Source organism: Protomyctophum parallelum, assembly GCF_964188405.1.
Source record: "Protomyctophum parallelum genome assembly, chromosome: 2".
NCBI classification, from domain to species: domain Eukaryota; kingdom Metazoa; phylum Chordata; class Actinopteri; order Myctophiformes; family Myctophidae; genus Protomyctophum; species Protomyctophum parallelum.
The window spans coordinates 5,260,731-5,266,886 of record NC_139699.1 but is presented as its reverse complement, the minus strand read 5'-3'; positions in this window follow the sequence as shown (position 1 = coordinate 5,266,886).

The window sequence follows — 6,156 nt, the reverse complement described above, 5'->3', positions numbered from 1 at the left end:
AAAGGGGGCTGATTGTGAGACGTTTAAAAGGTATCAAAGCCATGGGAGAGAGGAAACCCAACACGGCCGCGTGGTTCCAACGGGGACAGGGAGAATGCGACTGGGCACGTGTGGAATGTGGAGCGGCGAGGAGCAGAGCGGCCCGTCTACATTTCCAAACGCCGAAGGATGTTTCCTGCACCGTTCCCCCCGTTCCTCTCTGCGTGTTTATGAAACATGGCTGCCGGGGACTACAGAGGTAAGGTGATACGGCATCAAAGTCCTTTTGGTCGGATGCAAAAACAATAAGAAGAAACAGAGCAACATCGCAGCGGTGGAACGCACAACAGAACATAATACTTCTTCTCCTCTACCTCCAACCTTCCTCCCCCTCCTCCTCCTCCTCCTCCTTTAAGCAGTCTATAGTTTGATTACCGAGTAGTGCCCCCCACCCCCCTTCAAAACTCCCCGAATGGACCCCCTCCGCGCCCCCTGCACCGGGCCAGAGGAGCCATGGAGGCAGAACACAACTTACCTATAGGAGGAGAAAGGGGTGGAAAGGTGACGCGGTGATGAATCCACCTCGCTTTGGAGGAGTGGGTGGGGTGGGGCAACATGGGAACGGAGCAAGTGGAGTTGGCGGTGTGCGCATGTGTGTGCGCGCGCGTGTGTGTGACTGTGTGTGTGTGTGTGTGTGTGTGGTGTGTGTGTGTGTGTGTGTGTGTGTGTGTGTGTGTGTGTGTGTGTGTGTGTGTGTGTGTGTGTGTGTGTGACTGTGTGTGTGACTGTGTGTGTGTGTGACGTGTGTGTGTGTGTGTGTGTGTGTGTGTGTGTGTGTGTGTGTGTGTGTGTGTGTGTGTGTGTGTGTGTAGGCGGAAGAAGGGAAGGAGAGGGGAGGGAGGTAAGGTGGCTGGTGTCCCGAGCGCGGTGACCGAGGCGGAGACTGCATGTCTGATGACGCCGAGGCGGCGTATCGCTTACAGTCCTCCCTCAGCACAATCCCCCCCCCCCCACCCCACCCCACCCCACACACACACACACACACACACACACACACACACACACCACCTTCACTGCCATCCGCCCCCACCTATCCCCCCCACCCAGCCAAAACTATACCTCCTGCGTGTCCGTCCCCACCATGCCGCAAGAGTTCACCCTCTACTTAACGCATTCTGACTGAGATCAGATTCATACGAGGTTTCCACTGGACACACGCTGGTCTGACGAACCATTCTGACCTGAGATCAAATCTAAAATGTCAGTCGCTCTTCGATTTTTCAAAAATAGCAGACCTACAAGCTCGTATCGCGCCACTCGGTGGCGCGATATGAGCTTGTAGATCTGCTATTTTTAAATAGCTAAAGCATAACATGATGCCGACACCAAAATGGGTGCCCGGTCAGAATGCGTTAAGGCAACAAGAGTCGGGCTCAGCATTACAAGCCTATTAAAAGATACTTTAATTACGCCCCGCTCTCTGTCCCGGGAGGATCACTTCCCCCCTCCAGGAGGAGGAGGAGGCCTGAACTCTCGCCTCCCACCACCCTCACATTTTGTTTTTGGCATGTGCACTTAGGAATGGCACGACTGAGGGAGGAAGAGGGCAGGAGGAGAGAAAAGCCACGTGTTGTTTTCTCCCTCCAATTAAAGGGCATGTTGACAGATTATGGCTGCCTTTTGGTTTTGTGCTTCACTAATGCAATTTGGGGGCGAGCTGGGGTGTGGAACTGTATATGGGGAGAGAGAGAGAGAGAGAGAGAGAGAGAGAGAGAGAGAGAGAGAGAGAGAGAGAGAGAGAGAGAGAGAGAGAGAGAGAGAGAGAAGAATGGGAAAGGGAAAAAGAAAGCAAGGCAGAGTGGGGACAGAGGGACATTTTTAAGAGAGGATGAGCCAAGGCTGTAGGTGGGGTGAAAAGTAAATTAGTAGGAGGGAGAGAATGAGAGAGAGAGAGAGAGAGAGAGAGAGAGATAGAGAGACAGAGAGAGAGAGAGAGAGAGAGAGAGAGAGAGAGGTGGAACATGCACACCGAAGCCTCAGGGGGGGGCTCATGTTTACACTATACCTGGGCTGTAATCTATCACCACCCCTCATCTTCCTCCATTACGCCACACACACACACACACATAAGCAGACCCCAAACCGAAGCCCCCTGCAACTCTCACTCTCACAATTTCAATTGGATTAAGTCGACGCAAAAATATGTAGGGCACAGCTCCCGGCTGGCTGGCTGGCTACGGGGTGTTAGCACTCCGCCATTCATTTGATTCGTACATCACCGTCTCGCTTTACCTTTATGAGAGCACTCGCCTAACACGCCTTCCGGAGCTTCAAAGTGTAGTCGTCGTCAGCCACGGGTTCTCTTTCTTCCACGTCGACGATCATTAGCCTTATGCCGCACGGAACGGTGCCTACAGGGCCATCAAAACCAAAGCCGTGTCATTCAGCCATAGGTGTAGCAAGACGACAACGGTCATTATAAGGCGCCGAGGAGGCCCTCTCAGATCACCAATCACATTATACATGCTGGCAACAATATAGCAGCCAGAGAAAGGCAAGAGGGGGGGGGGGGGGGGGGGGTCTTACAACATTCATTAACAACAACTGGCCAGTGGATCAGTGAAGTGTATATGTACAAGTATAAGTATAAGGGTCCAGTTTTATGCTTTGTCGTATGACTATAGTGAAAATATCTGATCTACATGCAGTATATAAGCTTGTAACGCATTGCAAACTTGTAGATCTGCTATTTTCACACAAACACGTCCTATACGATATTTGAAATGTGCACAAAGATATTTAGACACGTTTTGGCATATTTTTGTATATATTTGTTGTATACATTTTGACTGCCCACGTAAGCGTTGCTGGGTTGAAAGTGCATGAATTGTAGCCAGTGAAGTGAAGTGGGGATAGGCCTCATGCTGGCCTACATAGGCAGCCCTCTGAAACAGCTCACATTCACCTTACTCAGGCTTTGTTATATCAAATCAATATTCATTTAGTCACCGAGCCTATTGACTCCATTCTGAAATAATATTACAGCTCATTCGTCTTGTCACAGAGTGCGGTAAGTATTATCCTTTGTAGCCAAACCCCCCAACCCCATTTGAAAGGCGTGTGTGTGTGTGTGTTGGGGAAGGGGGGGGGGCCTTACACCTCATGGATACAACTGTATATTTTTTTGTATAAGACATTGAAAAATCAATGGGTGCTTCCTGCAATCCGTCCCGCGCAAATCAATCATCATCTGCACAGCTGGCAGTGGGGAGTGAGAGTGGTGTGTGTGTGGGTGTGTGTGTGTGTGTGTGTGTGTGTGTGTGTGTGTTGTGTGTGTGTGTGTGTGTGTGTGTGTGTGTGTGTGTGTGTGTGTGTGTGAGACACACAGACACACACGTGAGAGAAAAGAGGAGAGGCAAAAGACGAAGGGGTGCAGCAGGGCGCAATCTTTGTCCTGATACCTCTCATTTTGGAATCGCTTCTCATAATAGGGTCATCATTTCATCACTTAGCCATCCGAGGGCCCTGCCGTTCAGCCCGGTCAGATCTCTGGGAGGACAGGCCCCTTGAGAGGAGGAGGAGGAGAGGAGGCAGTGAACTATAAACACACTCTCTCTCTCTCCCTCTCTCTCCATACGTCTTCATTCACGTGGACAGAGGAAGAAAAGCGATCTGAAAAGAGAAAATATCCTGTATCTTGGGAGCTATACAACGCACATCGGCTCACATTTCCTGCACAGACTTTGTGCGTTTGTTTGACATCTAAGATCTTAGGGAATGATAAGATTCTGTGTGCCTAGTATACGGTATGATAGTTGTAGCTAAAATATTAAGTTTGTTATGTCAATAACGTTAGGGATAATGCAAGGAAATCTTCAATTTGAAAAAAATAAACTTGGTAGCAGTATAGCCTATAGTATAGCCTACATTTGAAAATGTAGAAAATGTTGGTACAAAATTTACTTTTGTATTTGAATATACCGGTATCTATAAATGTATTTTGTTGTTATTGTATTCTGCATTAACACATGCCACAATACATATGTACAGTATGTGTCTGGGGAATCAGCCAAACAGAACTTCCCACAACCTTCTCATCAGATGCAGATTTTCAGTCAAATGGACAAATAGACAAATACATTTAAAATATTCGAATCTCAATTTTAATACATATATGCAAAACTTGGTAAAATAAATACAGCATTATAAAACTGAATGTTTGCATATTTGTGATCATTTGAAATGACAAAGAAATGTAGGGCCTATTCCATATACTCTTTAGAAAACATAATGAAGAAAAAAAATAATAATAATAAAGAATGACTTAAATAGAGCTGTTTAAATCACCATCATAATAGCTAATTATGGCTGTGGAACAAGCCAGTTGTTTAGTGCACTGGCGTATAGCACACATTAGTTTAATCATTTAATATAAAAAAAAAATGCAAGGTCAAAAATAAATTACATCCATTATTTGCCGCAGATCTCCCCAAAGCATTTGGAGCGAAACTGTTTTGAATTTCAATTGGCTTCCAAGTGGCAAAAGCCCTCAGCTAATACATCAAAGGAAAAAAAATTGGTGTCAACTAATCGGTTTAGGACACAGATTTAGAATGAGTAAAATCCTATGAATACTTCAAGCATTTTCTGTACAGCATGGTGAATACACAGGCAGGCAGGCAGGCAGGTTTTTTTTAGTTTTTTTAAGCACAGCTGACCTTGTGCATACACAAGAAAACGTGTCAGCTACTTGACATTAACCAACTTTAACTCTATCCAACCTCTTTGAACGCCGAGGCGCAATTAGTGCGCCACGACGCGTAATGCTGTCCAATAATAGCCCCCTATATCCAAATTAGATTAACGCCTAGTGCCCGCAGGCATTTTAAGTGCGATGCATCATCTTTCATAAGATATACTACTATACTCGTCCAATGCCACTGCAGCCTTTCGCGTGTGTGTGTGTGTGTGTGTGTGTGTGTGTGTGTGTGTGTGTGTGTGTGCCCGCGCGCGCGCGAGCGCGTGCGTGCGTGTGAGCACGTTTTTTCCATGGCTCAAAAGCCGGTTCGTCACGTCGGACCCTTACAGAAAGAGACTTCACTGAAATGTCAAGCTTTTTTTTCTCCCACTGTACAAAATGCGCAAATAAGCGAAACTATACTCACCTATATGTCCTTTGTAAATGTTATAGTGCTGAAGTGGCAGCGGCAGTTAACAGAACTTTATACTCAAATAGGGTTTCTTCCTTTACTTCAGAGAGAAACTCTTATCAAAGGAATAGGCAGTCAAACAATGGAGAGAGGGACTATCAATATAGTCACACCGTTTCAACTCTCTCTCTCTCTCTCTCTCTCTCTCTCTCTCTCTCTCTCTCTCTCTCTCTCTCTCTCTCTCTCTCTCTCTCTCTCTCTCTCTCTCTCTCTCTCTCTCTCTCTCTCTCACACTATAATGTAGGGCAGTCTCTTCACCCCGTCCTTAATGGTGAAAAAATATTGTTATAAGAAGTTCCAGAAATCTAATTTAGAGTTCACATATAGCTCTTACAATAAATGTAAATGTGCATGGAAAAGGTATATCCCTATAGTTTGCAGCAGGGTCAATTTGAAAATATATAAATATATCATAATAATCAGTGTGTAGTCACCCAACGTATATAACCTACTGCATGTGGAAACCCCCTGGTTTAACAATAACATACATGTTATTATATTTCTATTAACTGCCTATATTATTAGGCTATATACAGAAAAAGATTACTTGACTTTTTAGCACCTGCACTGTCTGTTATTATAGCTACGTGTGATGGTAATCTATATGTACAGTGCGGGAGATGGTAAAAAGGTATAGGCGTTTACACTACAGTATCATTATTGGGCTACTGTATTTCTAGCTTTGTGCATCCATTCTTTGCTTTTTTTCAAGTGTGCATTGGCTGACACTACCAGCGTCATCACTCTGTGCTCTGGAGAGCTTTTCAGAGCGTAACGACACGTGACACTGGAGAGAGAGAGAGAGAGAGAGAGAGAGAGAGAGAGAGAGAGCGAGAGAGAGAGAGAGAGAGAGAGAGAGAGCGGCGAGAGAGAGAGAGAGAGAGTGTACACACACTCTTTAGCAGCGCCTACAGCGATCCCTTTCGGTTCATCTGAGATTTGAACTAGAAAAGCCACACAATCGCCG